The sequence below is a fragment of the Natator depressus genome, chromosome 9 (genome assembly GCF_965152275.1).
Source record: "Natator depressus isolate rNatDep1 chromosome 9, rNatDep2.hap1, whole genome shotgun sequence".
In the NCBI taxonomy this organism is placed as follows: Eukaryota; Metazoa; Chordata; order Testudines; family Cheloniidae; genus Natator; species Natator depressus.
In genome coordinates, this window is record NC_134242.1 from 3058293 (window position 1) to 3082049 (window position 23757).

Sequence of the window (23757 nt, forward strand, 5' to 3'; positions counted from 1 at the left end):
AGCTTGCCAAGAGCTGTGATGGATTCTCCAGCACTGGCAATGTTTAAATCAAGAATTGATGTTTTTCTAGAGGATTGACTCTAATTCAAATGAGAATAAATTTAGGGCCATGTCCTGTCTTATGCCGGAGGGCAGACTCAGTGCTCGCAATGATCCTATGGGCCTCAGTTCCCCACCTGTACAATGGGATAGCAGCACTGCCCTGCACCATAGGGGTGCTGTGAGAATAAATACACTGGGGAGTGTGAGATATTTCGGTAATGGGGCCGTATAGACACATTGGATACATAAATATACATAACCTGCACTTATGTCAGTGCATGGAAATTCCAGCCCATCCCTGCAACCTCCCCTAACTGTCCCCATCTCTCTCCAGTCCACCTTCAACCTCCACACAGTGGATCCCTTCTTGTGACCACTCCCCCAATACCCTGAGAATCCCCCCATCCTCAAAAGCCAAAGCAGGGGCAGAGTGCCAGTTTGCCATGCCTCCTGCTGCGGTTTCTCTAAGATTCTCCAGCGTCCTGGGGCGTCCCCATTAATCTTGCACCAGAGAGCATCACGCAGCTCTGATGGGAAAGCCCCAGTTTGTACCAGATAGAAAAGGCACATCCGACTGACCTAAAATTTTTACTGAATGTCAAATTCCTCTGGCTCCTTCCAGCCCAGATCATTATTTGGAATGCATCACTTGCTCCCTGTCAGAATTAACCTATGTTAATCTTTCGATCATCTCCCACGCTCTCCTACCTTACATCCCCTTTCCAGCATTTTCTTTAATCAATATTCCCGCCAGACACACTAAGTGCATTTTTTATAAATAAACCTGTACCTTGTACCTAGACGATCTGACATTCTGACAAACTAAATGACCTTCTTTGGCTAAACAATGTAAGAGGTTTGCCTCCCTTATCAAATACTAAAAGTATCAGCCATCACCAACACAAGACACTTGTATTTTACTTTGATTTATATTTAGTGTGCATTCACTGCTTGTCAGAAGTGCTGCATAGATAGCCCTGGCAACTGAAAGCCTCAGAACAGAGCAGACGTACTGCAAGCGATGGTAATGCAAGATGTCATGATTTTTAGGACCAGAAGGGACCTCCACAGAAGTCTGACCTTCTGCATCACACAGGCCAGAGAACCTCACCCAGTGATTTCTATATCAAGACCATATCTTGTCATTGAGCTACAGCATATTTTTTAGAATCACACCTGTCAAGTTTCCTTCCCCACTCTGAACTCTAGGGTACAGATGTGGGGACCTGCATGAAAGACCCCCTAAGCTTATTCTTACCAGCTTAGGTTAAAAACTTCCTCAAGGTACAAACTTTGCCTTGTCCTTGAACCCTATGCTGCCACCACCAAGCGTGTTAAACAAAGAACAGGGAAAGAGCCCACTTGGAGATGTCTTCCCCCCAAAATATCCCCCCAAGCCCTACACCCCCTTTCCTGGGGAAGGCTTGATAAAAATCCTCACCAATTTGCATAGGTGAACACAGACCCAAACCCTTGGATCTTAAGAACAATGAAAAAACAATCAGGTTCTTAAAAGAAGAATTTTAATTAAACAAAAAGTAAAAGAATCACCTCTGTAAAATCAGGATGGTAAATACGTTACAGGGTAATCAGATTCAAAACACAGAGAATCCCTCTAGGCAAAACCTTAAGTTACAAATAGTCACAAAAACAGGAATATCCATTCCATTCAGCACAGCTATTTTACCAGCCATTTAAACAAAACAGAAATCTAACGCATATCTAGCTAGATTACTTTTTCTGTTCCCGGCAAAAGCATCACACAGACAGACAGAACCTTTTGTTCCCCCGCCCCCCTCCAACTTTGAAAGTAACTTGTCTCCTCATTGGTCATTTTGGTCAGGTGCCAGAGAGGTTATCCTAGCTTCTTAACCCTTTACAGGTGAAAGGGTTTTGCCTTTGGCCAGGAGGGGTTTTATAGTTCTGTATACAGAAAGGTGGTTACCCTTCCCTTTATATTTATGACAACACCCAATCTTGATTTAAAGACTCCAAATGATGAAGGATCCATCATTGGATTTGGTTTAGCTGTCTTCTGCTAAATTAAAGAGCCCTCTACTACCGTCAACTCCACACTGGATGTTTTACAGTGTAGGAATTATTTTGGGGCAGGTCTCTGGCCTGTGTTAAACAGGTGGTCAGATTAGATGATCACAATGGTCCCTTCTGGCCTTGGAATCTCTGAGTGTGAGCACCAGAAATCTTCTCCCCATAGGTATTCGTAGATCATGATAAAGTCACCTCGTAACCTTCCCTCTCCTAAATTAAATAGATTGAGCTTCTTAGGTCTCTAACTATAAGGCAAATTTCCAGCCCTCAAATCATTCTCGTAGCTCATTTTGGAACCCTTTCCAGTTCTTCAACATCCTTTTTAAAGTATGGACACCAGAACTGGACACACAATTCCAGTAACAGTCTCACTAATGCTATAGTCAGAGGTTTCCCACAATGCCCCACTCATGTGCCTCAGTCCTGCCCTGCAGACGCCATCTCCAGGGGGTCTTCATGCATTCCTTGATAGAGATGTAGACCAGACTTGAATAACCCTGACCCTAGGGGAAGTTGGGATCCATGACTGGATCTGGATCCAAACTTCAGGACTGGCCCCTTTCTCTATAATGTGCTGAACACAACCCAGGACTTGAACACCCTGGGACTTTGGATCTGGATCAGAGCTTTGCAGCCTGGATCTGTGTCTATTGCCTCGCCTTTCTGCTGAGACTTCCAACAAGGGGAACCAATTAGTGCCGGTAATGTACGTATAGGTGCAATGTATGTGATGTTCACTGAAACCATTGTTCCGTACCAGGAACTGCACATCACTGATCAGCCAGCCGAAGGTCATAACTTTCACTTACAAAATGGCTTGGGCCAGAGTGAGCCTCTTTTCCTTTCTTCCTTCCTTCCTTTTTTTTTTTTTTTTTTTTTTAATTCCTTCCTCTCCGCAGGTTTTGTGCCACCACAATCACAGGGAAATAGAGACTGCCAGCCCAGAGCAGACCAGGGATCCATCTAGTTCATTATCCTGGCTCTGACAATGGCCCGTAATGGGAGCCAGTCCCAGCTACTTCAGAGGAGGCTGCAGGAGGCTGGTGCTTGTCGAAATTTCCTTCCTATCCCCCATTAGTCAGAGATTGGTTCCTGCCTTGAAGCAGGGGAGTTTCAGCCTGCAGGTTTTTTTGTTTTCCATAGTAGTATTTGAGTGCCAGAGAGTATCCGGAGAGATAGTAGCTGAACCAGGCAAAGGAGAGAGATGTTCTCTAGTGCGTTCTCAACTCCCTGAGCCATCCAGCACCACCAGAGGTCTTCCATTTCATTCCAGTTTCACCAGAACAATGGGCGACACTCTTCCAAGCAATGCCTAGGGAACAGAAACGGGAGAACAAAGAGCCATGCAAGACTTGCCTTCTGTCTCTATATTACTAACTAGGGCGAGAGACCAGCTGGCTTTTCACTGCTCCCACCCTGACGTCCTGAGAAGCATCTGGGGGCTTATAAAAGTAGAAGACCTTCCTTCATGACTGGGCACCATGGGGACTGGATAGCTAATTCCAATTCATTGCTATTAGGGAAAGAGAGCTGTTGCCATCTAAGCTAATAAGGAGATTTTTCACCATGTCATTTATATAGTGGAAGGAATTGTAAAATCGCTCTGTGACAGATAGCAGTACTGCTGGAGTTTCCTTAGTTTGTCATTGCAAACAAAAGAATCTCAGCAAGCATAAAATTAACTTCCTCCACATTGCAAGTGCTCAGCAGTGAGATGAACCAAATTTTCTGCTAATTGAACGCACCGAGTTAGTTATATATTCATACTAAACTGGCGCTTTCAGCATCACTGAGTTCTAGCTCTGCAGGGAGCCTTCAGAATAGCAAAACGTCACACCTTGCAACAAATTTACTTCTGATAAGCTCAGTGGATGGGCTGGCATTGCAACCAAGTTAGCTAGACACCAGCCAGAAACAGAGGTGTGGTTTGAAGACAATAGTGCACATTCTGAAAATGCAGTGTTGCCAGCTCTTGGATTTTATCACAAGTCTCGTGATTTTTAGTGTTTTTCTTAAAGCCCCAGCTGCTGGAATCATGATTCTGTATGAGAATCTTAGCTTTCTTTTTTTTTTAAAAGGACTTTTTTTAAAGTAAGTTTCTTGCCCTCATGGTTGCAAAGAAAAGCTTGAATACATGAAGTAAGTGGATCCTAATGGCTCAAAACCAGAAAGCAAAGTAAAAGAGCCCAACTTTTTTTTGTTGTTCTTAAACTCATGAGTTTTAGGCTCATATCATGATTTTTGGGGCTCAGATGCAGGATTTTTGTGGGCTTGGTTTTGGCAATACTGGATCTTATTTTGGAGGGGAGGGGAGGGGGTAGCTAGTGTGGACAATGAACGTATGCAGCAGGAAGAGCAGCGGCAGGAGGAAGTAGAAATAGGGAGAGAGGGGAAGAGAGAGTTTAGAGATTCTCAACGGGAGACACTGAATCCAGATCCATCCCCTGTGTTGTGGATGGAATAATTAAATAAAAGCATTTCACCCAAACCTGAGAGTCCCTGCATCCTCAAGACTTCAACAGCTTGGACAGACAAGAGGCTAACCATAAATGCAGTATCCTGACACTAGCACATGGCAAACATGGCATTTCATACACAAAGAGGGGAGCAAGATCTAGGGGTTAAAACACAGGTGTGTGAATCAGCACCTTATCCCCTCTTTGACCCACTATGGACATTCACTTAACCTCAGAACACAGGAATCTCCAAACCGAAGCCCCGGTTCCCCCAGCTGTACGACAGAGAGGAGAATACTCGCTGCTGAATTTAGCAAGCCCTCAGAACAGAATTTGTGTTCATCAGGAAAGAAAGCACAGGGTCATTTACTGAGAGGGAAACTGATCCCATGTGTACTCAGCTACTATGGCTTACGTGGTGGATGGGCCTTCTGCTGGCCCTCTGCCCAGAGCTCAATTTGACCTTGAATGTGCAAACACTCCGGTCATCCCGAATCTGCTCAGGCTTCTGGAAATGTTTTGTTCACACTGAGCATGCATCCCAAGCATTAGTTTAGTCACTCGTAACAACATAAAGTTAGCTTATTTCAATAGCAGCTCCTCTGCTCGTAGCTTGCTACCTCACCTCACCCCTCCAACATCACAGGGGTGGTGTGATCTTACTTAATTAACGCCTGCACAGATTATCTATCTAATCTATGTATCTATCATAGTCCCGATGTGCTCCTCACTGTAGTATATAGGCACCACACGGCCCATAGAAACAAATGGATAAAGGAGGATCGAGAAGTATAAAATATTCTATATGATTAACTATTTTATTTTATCGAGCACCAGAGCTGCTCAAATGTCCTTAATATAGTTTCATTGAATTTTAACTTGGCAGTAAAATGACTTTCAGCCATATTTGCCTTCCTCAGAGATTAACAATCCAAGTCCTTATTCATTCCCCGATACAGAACATCACATAGTTCCCACCCCCCAAGCTGAGGCATGTTTTAACGGGTTTCTGGTGCAGGGTGACTGATTCACAGTCAGGGGCCTGGTAATTATGTAGTTCTGAGGGAAATCCTGGATACCTGCACAAAGCTTGTGCCTTGCTCAGGGCATCTCCGTGACAGGTCAACATTTACTCCTTGCAAGGGTCTCCCCATGGGGAAGTGGGGGCTGCATCTCTTGAGGCAGTGAATCCAAGAACCTACCGACTTCACCCCTGTCTCTCTCCCCTGCCATGAACCCCTCCTCAAGGAAGACACAAACCAGGACCCTACAGTGTGCTGGAGATGTAGAATCCTACAGCTTAGCTTCTTCATGGCCTTACTCCCATGTACAATTACCTGATTGCCAGTTCCTGGTATAGATGTTGAGCATGCTCATGGTACATATCCAATTTTTGCAGGTGCATCTTGGGATCACTTTGAAAACTGAACTCCTAGGGCTGGACAGTGAAACCCTCACACTGGTGAACTGATACACAGGGGCATATCCCTTGGCTCCTTTACTCACAGACTGAACATGCACCAGAGCATCACAATCTGGCCCAGAATATCTTTCATCCTGATTACATCCTCATCCCCTTTCCCATGCGGAATACAGTACACAGTCCCACAAGGCCACACATTTGTGTGTGTGTCTATAAAGCAGGACCAGGAACCCGGGATATATTATACTGATTTGACATGTTATCTTTCTAAAGCAGCCAGATCCATAGGTTTATTATACATCATTCATCAGTTTTAAGACTTTTGGGAGCAGATTTCCTTTGTGGGAAGATTAACCACTGCAGAGAGGAGCTCAGCCCTCCGCAAAAAGATCTGTTGTTGCTGTAATCTCTTTGAGGCAGAGACTGTAGGTGCTGACGTCTGGTCAACACCTTGCACATGGTGGAAGTTGCCAGAATACAAATGCATAATTATAATCTCCCTAACAAGATTAAATTTTCTAGGCAAAATGTATACGTATTTCAGAGTAACAGCCATGTTAGTCTGTATTTGCAAAAAGAAAAGGAGGACTTGTGGCACCTTAGAGACTAACCAATTTATTTGAGCATAAGCTTTCGTGAGCTACAGCTCACTTCATCGGATGCATACTGTGGAAAATACAGAAGATGTTTGTTTTTATACATACAAATCATGAAAAAATGGGTGTTTATCACTACAAAAGGTTTTCTCTCCCCCCACCCCACGCTCCTGCTGGTAATAGCTTATGTAAAGTGATCACTCTCTTTACAATGTGTATGATAATCAAGGTGGGCCATTTCCAGCACAAATCCAGGGTTTAACAAGAACGTCTGAGGAAGGGGGGGGGGGGGGGTTAGGAAAACAAGGGGAAATAGAAAAGGAGTACTTGTGGCACCTTAGAGACTAACCAATTTATTTGAGCATATGAAGTGAGCTGTAGCTCACAAAAGCTTATGCTCAAATAAATTGGTTAGTCTCTAAGGTGCCACAAGTACTCCTTTTCTTTTTGCGAATACAGACTAACACGGCTGTTACTCTGAAAAGGAGAAATAGGTTACCTTGCATAATGACTTAGCCATTCCCAGTCTCTATTCAAGCCTAAGTTAATTGTATCCAATTTGCAAATGAATTCCAATTCAGCAGTCTCTCGCTGGAGTCTGGATTTGAAGTTTTTCTGTTGTAATATCGCAACTTTCATGTCTGTAATCGCGTGACCAGAGAGATTGAAGTGTTCTCCGACTGGTTTATGAATGTTATAATTCTTGACATCTGATTTGTGTCCACTTATTCTTTTACGTAGAGACTGTCCAGTTTGACCAATGTACATGGCAGAGGGGCATTGCTGGCACATGATGGCATCTACCACATTGGTAGATGTGCAGGTGAACGAGACTCTGATAGTGTGGCTGATGGTATTAGGCTCTGTGATGGTGTCCCCTGAATAGATATGTGGGCACAGTTGGCAACGGGCTTTGTTGCAAGGATAGGTTCCTGGGTTAGTGGTTCTGTTGTGTGGTATGTGGTTGCTGGTGAGTATTTGCTTCAGGTTGGGTGGCTGTCTGTAGGCAAGGACTGGCCTGTCTCCCAAGATTTGTGAGAGTGTTGGGTCATCCTTCAGGATAGGTTGTAGATCCTTGATAATGCGTTGGAGGGGTTTTAGCTGGGGGCTGAAGGTGACGGCTAGTGGCGTTCTGTTATTTTCTTTGTTAGGCCTGTCCTGTAATAGGTGACTTCTGGGAACTCTTCTGGCTCTATCAATCTGTTTCTTCACTTCCGCAGGTGGGTATTGTAGTTGTAAGAATGCTTGATAGAGATCTTATAGGTGTTTGTCTCTGTCTGAGGGGTTGGAGCAAATGCGGTTGTATCGCAGAGCTTGGCTGTAGACAATGGATCGTGTGGTGTGGTCTGGATGAAAGCTGGAGGCATGTAGGTAAGAATAGCGGTCAGTAGGTTTCCGGTATAGGGTGGTGTTTAGGTGACCATCCCTTATTAGCACCGTAGTGTCCAGGAAGTGGATCTCTTGTGTGGACTGGAGTAGGCTGAGGTTGATGGTGGGATGGAAATTGTTGAAATCATGGTGGAATTCCTCAAGAGCTTCTTTTCCATGGGTCCAGATGATGAAGATGTCATCAATGTAGCGCAAGTAGAGTAGGGTCGTTAGGGGACGAGAGCTGAGGAAGCGTTGTTCTAAGTCAGCCATAAAAATGTTGGAATACTGTGGGGCCATGCGGGTACCCATAGCAGTGCCGCTGATTTGAAGGTATACATTGTCCCCAAATGTAAAATAGTTACGGGTAAGGACAAAGTCACAAAGTTCAGCCACCAGGTTAGCCGTGACATTATCGGGGATAGTGCTCTTGATGGCTTGTAGTCCATCTTTGTGTGGAATGTTGGTGTAGAGGGCTTCTACCATCCATAGTGGCCAGGATGGTGTTATCAGGAATTTCACCGATGGATTGTAGTTTCCTCAGGAAGTCAGTGGTGTCTCGAAGGTAGCTGGGAGTGCTGGTAGCGTAGGGCCTGAAGAGGGAGTCTACATAGCCAGACAATCCTGCTGTCAGGGTGCCAATGCCTGAGATGATGGGGCACCCAGGATTTCCAGGTTTATGGATCTTGGGTAGTAGATAGAATATCCCAGGTCGGAGTTCCAGGGGTGTGTCTGTGCAGATTTGATCTTGTGCTTTTTCAGGGAGTTTCTTGAGCAAATGCTGTAGTTTCTTTTGGTAACTCTCAGTGGGATCAGAGGGTAATGGCTTGTAGAAAGTGGTGTTGGAGAGCTGCCGAGCAGCCTCTTGTTCATATTCCGACCTATTCATGATGACAACAGCACCTCCTTTGTCAGCCTTTTTGATTATGATGTCAGAGTTGTTTCTGAGGCTGTGGATGGCATTGTGTTCTGCACGGCTGAGGTTATGGGGCAAGTGATGCTGCTTTTCCACAATTTCAGCCCGTGCATGTCGGTGGAAGCACTCTATTTAGAACTCCAGTCTGCTGTCTCGACCTTCAGGAGGAGTCCACCCAGAATCCTTCTTTTTGTAGTGTTGGTAGGGAGGTCTCTGTGGATTAGTATGTTGTTCAGAGGTGTGTTGGAAATATTCCTTGAGTCGGAGATGTCGAAAATAGGATTCTAGGTCACCACAGAACTGTATCATGTTCGTGGGGGTGGAGGGGCAGAAGGAGAAGCCCCAAGATAGGACAGCTGCTTCTGCTGGGCTAAGAGTATAGTTGGATAGGTTAACAATATTGCTGGGTGGGTTGAGGGAACCATTGCTGTGGCACCTTGTGGCATGTAGTAGTTTAGAACAAGTTCTTTTTGGACTTCTACAGCTCCTTTCCTCGAAGGAGCCCTTGAGTTGGCTGCTGTTCTAACATACCGAGCTTTTATTGTCTCTCTGCAATGAAATAAAGTAGAAATACACAGGAACGGCCCTAGCCGGTCAAAGCAGGGGTACTGTTAGCCAGTATCCTGTTCCAGACAGCGGCTACTCCAGATGCCTTAGAGCAAGAACCTCAGCAGTAGAAAGTTCCTGGATAACAGCAGTGGATGGCCCAACATGACAATGGCCCCAGCAGAGCTCAGAGAGCAATGATGGGTAACTGCCCTACCTCTCCAAAGGCCCTCACCTTCAGGGTCCTGCCGGGATCTCTACTATCCCTGCAGAAGAGCACTTGGAGATAGAATGAGCCAACATGGGCTTAGCTTCCAGCAGTGTCCCAACCCTCGGCTGCCCATCCAATTCTCAGCTGGTGCAACCCCCACCATGACTGTGCTGCCAGAGTGTCTACGAGAGATCAGCGCTTGGATGAAGAGTAGCTGGCTCAGGCTGAAGTGACGCTGATTGGAAACGGGAAATGCCTTGAACAGCTGGCCAGGATGTTGTCTCCACCTTCCCCTGATGGCTCGCAGCCCCCATTTGGTGGAGTGGTGCGAAGCCTCAGAGTCCCATTTGACTCCTCGCCAAACCTGGATGACCCAGGAACATCAGTTTCCCCATGTGCCTTCTTTCACCTCCAGCCTGCCATGAAACTTGGTCCCTTCCTCCTGGAGCAGGACCTGGCCGCAGCAGAGCCTGCGTCTGTCACCTCCGGGCTGCATTACCGTCACTCGTTGCATTTGAAGCTGAATGTGAAGATGATGCACAGCTGGTATAGAATGTGGCTCCCCACCTCCCACGTGGAACACATCAGCCTCAAGTCTCTCCACAGGCTCCCCGTCAGCTCCCCTATGCCCTTGGGCCTAGTTTTCTAAGTCATGAATGGGTCAAGCCGCAGCTACATTAAAGACGTGAAATAGTTCACGACTGCAGGTGGCCAGGACCTCAGGGTAGGTCTCCTCTGAAGGAGGGCATCTCTGACAGCTCAGTGCACCCCTCCCGCCAACTCAGTGGGAAGAGTGCCACCTACAGAGTCACTGCTCCTTTGTGCAGAACACCAGGAATTTCTTGGCAAGCATCCACTGATCAGGCCTTACCCTGCTGAGAATGGCACAGCCACAGCCCTCCTCTCTGCTGTGTGCCAGCTGATTAGGCGGCTGTCAGTGCAGCTGTCCTTCCTTTATGCAGACAGGCAGGCAAACCCCTGCAGTCGAGGTGAGGTACGAAAAACAAGGGGGAGCACCGGGGCTTGTTTCATTACCTCTGCACTTGCATGGGCTGTATTAGCTGGGTTCAGAGCCTCTATAGGGCAGCTTGTGAGGCAAATTGAGGTGCACTCAAAACCAGCCTCCAAGATGCAGCCAAGCTCACCCCTCCCAATACTGGAGCGTCCTGGGAGCTCAGTTACTCCGGCAGAAACTCTGCACTCGGACGTGTTTCCAACATACAGTCTCAGAATTTGCCCTTCGTTCTCCTGCGAGGCTTGGGGAAGCAGCTTTACAGTGGCTGCCAGCCTACCTCAGCCCTCACCAAGTTTCAGTTTAGCAGCAATTCACAGAAAGGAGAAGCCAGCAGAATAAAATACGGGGTTGGGTGTGGGACAGGGTGGGGGACTGGAAGGGGTTGCTTTTGTCCGTCAAAAGTCTGCTGGGTCCAAGGACCCAATACTCCTCCTGCGCACAGTTTGCTTAGGGTCTCGCTGGTTGAGACAAGCCGCTGGAACGCCATAGCTCAAGCTGCCTGTTCCAATGTGTCAACCTTGATGTGTCTGAGTCACTCCCACACATGCTGGGATCATGCCATGTAGGTCTCACCTCTCCCTGCCCTGCTTCACCACCTTTGCCATCCTCCCTAGCAATGTCATTGACTGCGAAGAAGGGTTAGAGACTTGTAAAATTTCAGTGCATCGGAGCATGTAAATAAGCAGCTCATCAGCTTTTCACGGCATTGTCTGTCTCTGTGAAGACTATTGCCTTTAGCAATAACAAATGGTTTCTCTCCCTGTTTCTCATACAGTCTGAAGCTAAGTGTTAGGATAGTTATGTCTCCTGCAACCACACTAACCAAGCAGAGAAACAGGAGTACGGGTATATGTGGGAGGGCTGGGAGGCGGTGGAATTAACATGATGCTCAAACTAATTTGTAGCCTCTTCCAAGAAGGAAACCTCTTCTGATTCATCCCTTTCCTAACAGAGATGAATCCAGAGCCCGCGCTTCCTGTGACTTACATACTTTGGAGTGTTTGAAATCTAGAGCCCAACTTTTTAATTTGGCTCAAATCTCTATTTATGAACAAGAGAGGTGATCCTGTAACACAAGTTGCCTTCATTCCCCTGAGGAGTGGCACTAACGTCAATGGGGTACTTACTGGTCACCTGTACAAGGACTGTATGCGTGAGCAAGGCGAGCAGGCTTAGCCTCAGAGGCAGCCTTACATCATTTCCATCCACAAGAGAGTTCTTGTGGCCGAGCAGTTGCTTGAGAAGTGACTGACAAACTCGGAGAAGCTCAGGGAAGAAAGTATAGAACAATGCTGCTGACTTTACATCTTGAACAGCTAGGCTGTGATAGTCAGTGGGAAAGGGCAGAAAACCTGTGTCTATCCTGGTTGAATCATTCTTTATTATGTGACGAATGACTGGATGAATCACTTGAGTTTCTCATTAAGGCTCAGCGGGAATTAACAGGACTTCACTAAAAAAAGGAGGACTTGTGGCACCTTAGAGACTAACAAATTTATCTGAGCATAAGCTTTTGTGAGCTACAGCTCACTTCATCAGATGTATTCATTGGAAAATACAGTGGGGAGAGTTATATACACAGAGAACATGAAACAATGGGTGTTACCATACACACTGTAACGAGAGTACGTAAAAGAATAAATGGACACAAATTAGAGGTCAAGAACTATAACATTCAAAAACCAGTCGGAGAACACTTCAGTCTCTTTGGTCACTCGATTACAGACCTAAAAGTGGCAATTCTTCAAAAAAAAAAAAAAACTTCAAAAACAGACTCCAACGAGAGACTGCTCAATTGGAATTAATTTGCAAACTGGATACAATTAACTTAGGCTTGAATAAAGACTGGGAGTGGATGGGTCATTATGCAAAGTAAAACTATTTCCCCATGTTTATCCCCCACCACCACCCCCCCACTGTTCTTCAGACGTTCTTGTCAACTGCTGGAAATGGCCCACCTTGATTATCGCTACAAAACGGTTCCCCCCACCCCCCCCACCCCGCTCTCCTGCTGGTAATAGCTCACCTTAAGTGATTACTCTGGTTACAGTGTGTATGGTAACACCCATTGTTTCATGTTCTCTGTGTATATAAATCTGTGTAAATAAATTTGTTAGTCTCTAAGGTGCCACAAGTCCTCCTTTCTTTTTGCGGATACAGACTAACACGGCTGCTACTCTGAAAGAGGACTTCACTGTAACCCAGATGCTGAGCGTCTCTTGGTAAAATTATATATAAATAGCAATAACATCTACTATAAAGGGTCAAATTAATAGATGGGGGTAGGATTCATTTTCAATACACAGCAGCTATTGCTAAAGAGGGAGTGGAAAGCATTAAGCAAGGCCTGAAAACTAAATTATGTTGTCCGGTTTTTGGATGGTCTTCCCTTCTGGCTCCACTTTGCTCCACAGTGATAATGTCCTTTAACCCATGAGCTAAAGTCATTCATCTTCTGATGCCCGCTGCTGGCCACTGGGAATTGGTCACTGTAAGCAAAGAGGCAGAGTCTTAGCAGACCTCCCTCCTGTAGCTGTTTTCTCCGCTCTTCCGCCCAGGTGCTCCTCCCATTGAGATCCAGGAGAGTCCCCCAGGTGGCTGAGAGGATCCGAACTGGGGTCCTGCCCTGCCACGCCTCGCCCGTGAAGGACCCTGGACTGAGATCTGCCTGTAGCTGCGTTTTGCAAACCCAACATCCGGGTTGTGTGGGTGTAAAGGGAGGACAGAATTTGGCCCGGAGTGGTGCTCTGTGCGTGCGTGCTCGTGTGTCCCGTGGAAAGGGAGAACTGGGCCCATAGCATTAAGCTCTGCTCCCAGCTGCAGCAGCGTATGATGGGTCAGCCTGGTACAACTCACAGCATAAGCTGACCCATTGCTTTTAAAGGATCCTGGCTTTGCCCTGTTTAATACATGGAAATACTCACTGGCAGGGGCCAGCAGATCATTTTACAATAGCCTACACATTTCTCTCTCTTCTATCCAGGGCAGCTGTTTGTGGGTCTGTGATGGAGAGAATTAGCCCCCGATTTTTAATGCATTTATTTTCCAGTTAACCCCCCGCCCCCCAAAAAGAAACTGAACGTAAATGAGTTTGTCATTTTTCTTTTGAGATATAAGCTCTCTGGGGCTGGGGCAGAGCAGCTGCTGGAGTGACACAACAGCAATCCCAGAGCCATTCTTGCAGCTACCCTGATGAAATCTTGAGCAAATTAAGTCAGCCAACAAACTCCTTCCCCGGTGCCGAGCTGCCAGAGCCCATTAGATGGTGAAAGGAACAGGAGAATGGGCTTGCTCAAGGAAATCTATCAGAAATTCTGACTCGGAGACACGCCTGGAAGTGTGACCCCCAGAGCTCTACCAAGGGAGGGAGGGTGGTTACTAATAGAGGTATGGTGGCTGAAAAGTAAATGCAGCTGAGGGCCCAAACCCTCAAGACTGGAGCCCCATTTGGGCTCAGACAACAGCCACATTCTTCCCTTACTCGTCGTTTTGGGCTGGTGTAGCTGTGCCAATTTACACCGGTGTTGGTGAGAGGAAAATCAGACTGAGAATCCACCCACTCCACACAAAGGAACAGCTCTTTCCAAGCTGAGAAAGCCACCTTCTGCCTCTGCCTCCCAGGTATTTCTCCCACTTGCAGGGCCTCCTTTCTGTACACACCCCAGATTCCCCCTAGAATTCAAGGCAGGACACCCAAAGACAGCAGGGTCAGCTACCCAGTTTGTCCTCGTCTGCCTCTGCTCACCTTGGAGGGTGGCCATGCCTCCTAGAACGTCTCTTGGAGAGACCCCCATTGTGGGGAGTGTGCTCCTGACCACGCAGAATGGGGAAAACCCACTCTGTGGCACCAGCCTCACCCTTCTGCCTTGGCTCTATGAAGGGAGAGGTGATGGGATGAGAGTGGAGGGTGGCTGGCAGGACTGGGCTAGGGTGTGTATGATCCACCTCAGCACTGGGGGTCAGCTGGGGAAATCGCTGACATGGTGGATCCAATGAGGCTGAGAAGAGGGCCATGGGGCCCAGGAGCCAGCGTGGGTTGATTCCCTTCCCCTCCCTCAATAAGGACAGTTCATCCTGCCCCTTCCCTACCATCACCTGCATGAAAAATATTCTTCTGACAGTCAGCACCCGGAATCAGCTGCAGGGCGACACAGGCAATTACAAGAAGCCAGGTATTTTCTTTCCTTTCTGAGAGCTGCTGTGAAAACAGCTAGTGGCCAAGTTTGCTTATCCAGGGGTTGGGCCTCTTAACTATGTGGTGCCACTGAGCTGTCATCAGCACCTCTCCCTGGAGCAAATGAGAACAGATGTGAAAGATGGAAGCACCAGCTGCAGTAACCCTGCCAGAAAGTCATCACATAGCTCGTAGCTATCGACTGACTCGGAATAAGGGAGATGTCTGACAACAGGTGCTGGCAACCAGCAATGCTGCCTCACTCACCTTCCAAGGACAGGCCTGGAAAACAATCTTTCCAAGGTGCTGCAAGCGCTGATCAATAAAGCAAATGAAGTGTTGTGTTGCTCCCCTCTTCCTTCTCTGCAGCCCCTACCTCCGTCTGCCAGAGAACACGGTACGTCACTGGACAAGGTCAATTTTGCAGCACAATCTGTCATGAGGAGACAGCAATAACAGTCGCACTAAGGCAGCAGCTGCAGCCACAAACAATCGGAGAGACCTTGGTGGTGGGCCTCCCAAGTTGGGGGGAGAAGCTGGTTGGTTGGGGAAGAGAACTGGAGATCATGGCAGGGTGGGGACCAGGCCCTATGCTTGAGGGAGGTATTCTCAAACTGAGCCGCAGCCTCATGCCGTGCATGGTCCATAATGTACTCTTCTAAACCTTCTGTGATCAGGCAAGCCCGGAGTGCCTGATGTCTCGATTGCTACATGAATAGCGGGAGGGAAGTGAAGAGTGCCTGGAGATATGGCAGAGAAGTGAACCGGTGAGGGAAAGTTCTGAGCAGCTGGCGGGACTGGGATGTGGCTCAGCATCCCAGGGCAGGTGGCCAAGGTGCCACCACTGCAAATATGGACCAGGAGGGAGGACGCTCGCTGGAATAATCCAGAAGCCTGTCCTACAGTGAGCTCTGCACAGACAGGCACCTACGCCTGCATGGAGGTCAGTGCAGGACTGGGGCCATACTGGTCCTGTTCCTGCAGGCTATTGTGGTTCACACTGGACCTCCCATCCCCCATGGTCTCTAGTGACCTCAAGTCATTATTATTTATTTTTATTACAGTAGCACTTGGAAGTCTCAGCTCAGCCCAGCGCCCCATTGCACTATGGGCTGTAGAGACCCACAGTGCGAAACAGCCACTGACCTGAGGCACTCACAACCTAAATACAGGACAGACCAAGGGGAACACAGACACGCAGCATGCTAAGTGACTTGGCCAAGACCAAGCAGCAGAAACTGGGACTATAGCCCAGGTCTCCTCATGGCCAGTCCAGTGCCCTGTCCTTGCACCTGACTAGCTAAGATCTCATGGAGCTGTTGTGTTTTGAAGACTTGGAGGCAACATTTAACTTGGTAACTGGATGGCGACCGTGATGCCTGTCACCGCGAGTGTGATGAGCTGTCACTCCAGAATCTCTCACCTGCACTAAACTAAACAAAGTCCATTATAAAGGAAGTATATAATTTGGGATCCTGGACAAGTACCCACTGCCCTGAACGATGTGGCGAGTTCAGTAACCACAGCCTCAGGTAGAGAAAGGCCTATTCTTCCAGAGAGTTCAAGGCAAAATGAGACAGTTTCTGACAGGCAAGTTTTAATTTTAAAAGCATAACAAGAAATATATTCTCTCGCAACCCCCCCCACCTGCCCTTTCCTCATAACAGCACGAATGACAAGACAAGCTCAGAGAGAGATGCCTTTGCGATGAATGAGGAGTTCAAATGGAATAAGCATGAAAGGAGTTTTTCTTTATCTGTCTTATTACTTTAATTTGGCCCCTAACAGAAAACCCAAGAAAGGCAGAAAGATACCTCATCAAATGGCAGAGTGCTTCACAGAAGTTGACAGGACCTTCTGGTTTTTAACTGTCTTTGTCAAGGATTGGGATGCTTTCTTTCTCTTGTTGTTAGGAAGTCAAAATATCCTCTGTCTTTCCTCCATGAGAACTCCCTCTTTCCCAAAGGCTTGAAGCTGGAGCTGCATCTCCCAGCATGTGACCTGTACACAGGATGTGGAGAGAAAAGGCAGAGAAGAGAAATTAGGGAGATTCGCAAGGCAATTGCATAGCAAGACATATGCAGTCTATGGTAAAAATGGTAAAAGGACTCCATTGGTAGGAGCTCCCCACCCAAAGGAAACAGATGAAACAGTTTTTCACAACCAGGCCTTCCTTGCAGTCCCATACAACTGGTTTGCTTCTTTTAATAGTGCATGTTAAAAAAATAGGGAAATTTTCTTTTTCTGTAGCATCTTGCCGCCTCCCCAAAAAGCCAAAGGAAAAATCAGAAAGGAGGAAAAAGACAACTAACTGCTGTAATTGTCTGACTGAACAAGTCAGCTAAGATTAAAACAGGCAAAAGAGAGACATAAAATAGACCCTAGCTCTTACTCTCCACTTTCAGGAATAGAAACCTGGACAAGAACCACAGTCCTATATCAGAGCAGTGCAGTATCACCTATTGGCCATCTCAGAAAAAGATAACTACCCACTAGTTTGGCAATGACATAGTTTGGCTGTGAAATTAGATATTTTCCAAACCACAAAGTCAGAACCCGATTCAAAATTTTGCAAAGTTTAGGTCTGGGGTTTGAGGCATTAGCAATCATAGCAACCACAAGGCAACTACAGCTTGGCCAGGGTGACCAGCCAGCAGCACCAGGATCAGAAAAGTGAAAAGGTTTTAAACCTCCTTTGTGCGTGCACACGCAAACACGTGCACATTCACACACATGCATATGGACCTGCCGCACATTCAGAGATAGGGCTTATCAATCTCTCCTTAACTAGTCATGCTAAACAGAACCACAGAAACGTAGGGCTGGGAGGGAACTCGAGAGATCATCAAGTCCAGGCCTCTGCGCTGAGCCAGGAACAAGTAGACCTAGACCATCCCTAAGCGGCACCAGACCCCACCAGAACAATAGAAGCAAAACCTGCAAACATACCTCCACGGCTATAATGACCAACACCCCCCACAACACACCTTTCAAGATCCCTGGGTCCTACATGTGCCTATCACAACACGTGCTGTACCTTATAAGAACATAGGAATGGCCATATTGGGTCAGACCAAAGGTCCATCTAGCCCAGTGTCCTGACTTCCGACAGTGGCCAATGCCAGGTGCCCCAGAAGGAACGAACAGAACAGGTAATCATCAAGTGATCCATCCCCTGTTGCTCATTCCCAGCCTCTGGCAAAACAGAGGCTAGGGACACCATCCCTGCCCATCCTGGCTAGTAGCCATCGATGGACCTATCCTCCATGAATTTATCTAATTCTTTTTTTAACCCTGTTATAGTCTTGGCCTTCGCAACATCCTCTGGCAAAGAGTTCCACAAGTTGACTGTGCGTTGTGTGAAAAAATACTTGCCTTTTGTTTGTTTTAACAAAAGTGCACTAAATGCCCCAATTACAACAACGTGGGTGAAACCAGACAATCACAGTTCTCTCGAATGAACTCACACAGGAAAATGATAAAAGAGAAAAACACCCTGTCACCCATGGGGGAACACTTTTCCCAAAGCCATCACTCCCTATCTGGCCTATCAGTCCTCAGCCTCAAAGGAAAACTGCACAACACCTTTAAAAGACAAGCCTGGGAGCTTAAATGAATTACTCTGCTACATACTAAAAAGCATGGACTGAACAGAGACGTTAGATTTATGGCTTATTACAACAATCTATAACCCACTAACCCCCTCTTTTTGTCCCTTGATTACGGGGGTGTTAGTGGGCCACTTCACTTTGAATGGTCCCTTAGAATATGTGCTAATTACTTATGCTAAACAATCTGTTCCACCTTGTATTGAGCTGTGGCACTCTGAGCACCTTTCTCACCAACAGAAGTTGGTCCAATAAAAGATATGACCTCACCCACCTTGTCTCTCCAATATCTTGGGACCGACATGGCTACACAACACTACATAGACCAGCCCTGACAGGTGCTTGTCCAACCTGTTCTTTAAAACCGCCAGTGATGGAGATTCCACAACCTCCCTTGGAAGCCTGGTCCAGATTAACTATCATTATACAGTAGTTAGTTTTTCCTAATACCTAACCTAAATCTCCCTTGTTGCTGATTAAGCCAATTACTTCTTGTCCTACTTTCAGTGGTCCTGGAGAACAATTGATCACTGTCCTCTTTAGAACAGCCCTTCACATAATTGAAGACTGTTACCAGGTTCCCCCCTCAGTCTGCTTTTCTCAAGAATAATTTTTTTTTAAGCTTTCCTAATAAGTCAGGTTTTCTAAACCTTTGATCATTTTTGTTGCTCTCCTCTGGACTCTCTCCAATTTGTCCACATCTTTCCAAAAGTGCAGCGCCCAAAACTCGACACAGCGCTCCAGCTGAGGCCTCAGAAGTGCTGAGGGGGACAATTACCTCTCGTGTCTTACATATGGCTCTCCTGTTCATACGCCCCAGAATGATATTAGCCTCTGTTGCAACTGCATCGCATTGTTGACTCATATTCAATTTGTGATCCACTACAACCCCCAGACACTAGCTAGTAGCACTATTGCATGGCCAGTTATTCCCCATTTTGGAGCTGTGCACTTGATTTTTCCTTCCTAACTGGTGTACTTTGCGCTTGTCTTTATCAAACTTCATCTTCTTGATTTCAGACCTGTTCTCCAATTTTCCAAGGTTGCTTTGAATTCTAATCTGTCCTCCAATCTGATTGAAACTCTCCCAGTGTATAATGCTCCAGGTGACTTCCTATTTTAGCCTAGAGGATGTGAAGTCTGGAATCCTGGGTTCTGTTCCCACTCATTCTCTGTGACCTTGAGCCCCAAAACAGCAAAGCAGTTGTGCTTTAAAAAACATGTGCTTTACTGGGTTGAGGTCTTGATCTGTCTTTGACTTGGTTTACCTGTCTGTACGAGTATAGCTCCATTAAACATTTGTGGGTTGCTTTGAGATCATAACCTCAGAGGAGTTATATACATATTAGCAATAACTGCTGCCTGAAAAAGAGAAGGATCCCATTCCAAATTATGAGGCAGCCACTGCTTTTCCGACAGTTCAGGGACACGTCAGCAATGGATTGGGGGGAGAAATACAGTCTGTCCCCAGAGTTTTTTAGAAAGCCCTGCCGTCCATAAGTACTCGTACAGTTTTCTAACTGTGTATGGGCCATGTCTGTTAACTAATGTGTAGCTCATTGCACAGGAAGAAGTTATGCTGGGTGTTGCTCAGAAACTTGACATGTTTTCAACTTGCAATTTGAGTAGCTACATGCACAAAGTAATTAGTGTACAGTCTGAGAACATTTCCCATGCTGAAGGTGGGCTGGACACATCCATTTACTGTTGGCTTCTGCATGCCACAGCAAACCCTCAAATGTAAACCCTGCAGAGCTGAAATTCCAGGGGCATAACCCACACAGGGAGATTTACAGAACCCTTTAATTTGCAGGAGAGGCTGATGTTTCCAAATGAAGAGAGTGTCCTGAAAAATCCTGCCACCTTCTGACAAGGAAAAGCCGAACAAACTAGAGGGGAAAGGGAGTGGATTTGACACAATCCTATTTCTTTTCCCCACGGAGGGAGGTTTTTGTTCTGAGTGGCGGTGGCGGGAGGGGAATAGAGGGGCTGCCGCACAGTGAAAGTGAAAGTCTGCTAATTTGCACAACAAGAGCAGGGCTCAGTAGTGCAGCAATTCAGTCTTGAGAACACAGAACATACAATAATACTGCATTGCACCAGGCAGGGATTGCATTCGAGAGAGAACAGAGGTACGTATCATAGACAGCTCAGGCTAAATAGGGGCCTGAGTCCGGATGGGAACAGACTTTCCAACTGTTGGCCAAATACGAAAACAAACTATAAAATAAAATAAAATAAATATCCCCAGAAGAAAATTATATACAACTGTGATAATGCAAATATTATATGCAGGAAGCAAAGAAAAGCAGTGGGATGCATTGATATGGTTAGGTTCCTATCAACGTAGATGTTGTTATTAACGGCCTGTCCTTACTAAATACAGTTGTGGTGAGAGGAGGATTTGTTTTTTAACCCAAGCACACAGATACATGCATGCTGAGGGCCCGATCCAAATCCCACTCAAGCCAATGGGAATCTTTCCATTGACTTTGATGGGCTTTAGATTAGGCACTTATTGAACAGAACAGTACCCCCAGAAGTCTTTTTAGAATGCCTAATATTTATATTATTCTTGCTATTTATTTATAGGACTGCAGCACCTCGGAGCCCCAGTCATCGAGCAGGACCCCATGGCACTGAGTGCTGTACAAACACAGATCAGAGAGATGGTCCCTGCCCCAGGGAACTTACCATCTAAGTAGAGGGGATGGATCTGTGCTGGCATTGTCATTCCAATACACCAGTAGAGGGAATGTCATTGAGCACAGAGCTCTAGGAACAGGGGGTCCCAGGCAGTGCATCCCAGGCTCCCCTGTATATGTTCATGTGGCTACTGGACAAGGAGCACCCTCTGCTGTGTTTGCAATGGACCCCATGTGGGCTGACAGCCGGGCCTGCAGAGTGACAGTATGAACCACTCCATCTTGAGCTGAAGGACGAGTTCCCTTCACCACCAGCTGCATGAGACTTACTAGCCTCGTAAGTGCATAAGCTACTGAAGGGAGACAAAGCCCCCTGTCTCCTCGTGTGGAGACTGGTCTGGGAATCAGGAGACCTTGGTTCTATGCCTAGCTCAGCCACTTCCCCCTGGGGGCAGCCGGGCTTGCTATTGTAGCCCCATGGCATAGGTACCCTCTCATTCACCACTTTGGGTAATTGGTCCTGTTCAATATGGGACATACTGGGCCTGGAAACCCTATGTCACAACAACCACCTGTATTTTGTACTGCAGCTACCTTTTCTCAGCCATGCTGCCTTGGCTACACAGACGGCCCAATCCCCAGACATCCTCTCCGACCTTCAGCGACAGTGTCTTCAAAAGAGTACTGGCTAGTTCTTTGTCTTCTCATCATGGGCCTCTCCACAATAATTGATTATTAAAACAATAGCTCATAGCCCTATGTGCCCAGTGCTTTACAAACATTCACTGATCCCCAGCCCACCCCCTGAGGTGGGGAAAGTATCTCCATTTTACACATGGGGAAATTGAGGCAAAACTCTGATCTCTTCCCAACCATGTGCTCATTCGTCTAGCCCTCCTTGCCGCTTGCACATACATACAGGACCACAGACTCACAGATATTAGGCTATTTGTGCCCCACAGTCATGCTATTTCCAGCTGTATTCCCATCAGCCACCTTACGGCGAACCCGGTCTGTCCAGACAGTTGCATGGATAGCCAACCTCTAAAGGAAACCCAGGTTCTTTCAGAAGAGGGTTGGTGGCACTTTTCCCTCTGAGACCTTGTCTATGCTACAGGACAATTTCTTAGCTGGTGCAAATACTCCGGGGAAGTCAATGGGCTACACCAACGTACACCAGTGGAGGGTATGGCACTACAGCTACAAACATGTCAGAGAACCCCGTTACAACGTGATGATAGTGTCTTGACCATGTTACAAAACAGTTTGCTTCTGCAGATAGACGAGACCAAATCATCTCACAACCATGCTAGGTGAATCATGCATGCAAATACTCATTCCCTTGACAACTGGGTGTCCAGATACCTGATTTGCATGAAAAGCCACAGTAATTGTGTGCACATATTAGGTGTGCAATTGCACGGCTCTTCTGTGAAAACAGTGACATGCTTTTCTTTACTAGTCTGACTCATAATGATTTTGTGACTGTTCAGACAAGACTGCAGGGCGGCCCATCTGATGAAATACTAAACCTGATACAAGGAATTACATATATAACCTTTAAAAACATGTTTACAATCCCCAAGTCTGCATGGATCTTATTTTATTGCACATGCCTTGTAAATGAAGTGCCTGACAAGCCCATTAAATGAGTAAAAATAAGGCTCAACCATGGTAAAATATGACAGCCATCAGCTTTGCGAAAAGAATGTATTTGATACATGAACAATGCTGCTTGGTGCAAATGTCTATTATATTGGCAGCACTCCATGCTGTGAAATTGCCTGACATTAATGTCTGAGAAAGGAATAAGCCCATTACCACAATACTGTGTATTGAGGAGATGTCTTTAAAAGGCTGCCTCTGTATTACTAGGTGATAAACTCCATAGTCTAATTAATTGTCTACAAATTCTGTCAGCCAGAGAACTTCCTTGCAGGGCAAAGATCAAAACTCTAGGCATCTTCTCCTTCATCCAGAAAGAAGAATTTATTGCACATACCTTAAGCTTATTAGCGAATATTTTGCCTCCCAACTCAGAAGAGTTTTCAGAACAGGTGCAACTGAGAATTTTTGGTATGCCTAAGAAAATTAATCCTTAAAGTTACAGGCTTCTTATTGCAGCCTCCCTCCCCCTGTCTTCTCTGGAGATGCATCATGATGCTGTCACTTATGCTTGTGGAGGCTTTCAAGTTTCTGCTTCTCCCCAGCCCCACCACACCAAATTCTGGCACCGAGGGCCTGCGACGTCCATTGGCTTCAGAGGGATCTGGATCACACGGTAATCTGGGCTCACACAAGCATGCATTTTAATACGGCAAAATGTAAATGGATGCATCTAGGAACAAGGAATGTAGGCCAGACGTACAGGATGAGGGACTCTATCACTGGAAGCAGGGACTCTGAAAAAGGTAGGGGTATGTGTGTGTGTAATCAGATGAATATTGGTTCCTGGTGCGAGGCTGTGGCAAAAATGTGAATGTGATCATTGGATGCATAAATAGGGGAATCTGAGTAGGAGTAGAGAGGTTATTTTACCTCTGTATTTGGCACTGGTGTGACTGCTGCTGGAATCCTGTGTCCAGTTCTGGTGCCCACTATTCAAGGAAGATCTTGATAAATTCAAAAAGTTCAGAGAAGAGCCATGAGAACGATTAAAGGATTAGAAAACTTGACTTTTAGTGATAAGCTAAATAGATTGAGCTCCT

General features: G+C 46.4%; 1 long non-coding RNA gene across 1 annotated transcript; it reads right to left on the reverse strand.

The window, feature by feature from the left end:
* Positions 1–2927: 2927 nt before the first annotated feature.
* Positions 2928–15158, reverse strand: LOC141993323 (uncharacterized). Its single transcript, XR_012640818.1, has 2 exons — positions 15064–15158; positions 2928–3403 (listed from the first exon to the last, which is right to left on the reverse strand). It is a non-coding gene; the product is annotated as an uncharacterized LOC141993323 (long non-coding RNA).
* Positions 15159–23757: the final 8599 nt, after the last annotated feature.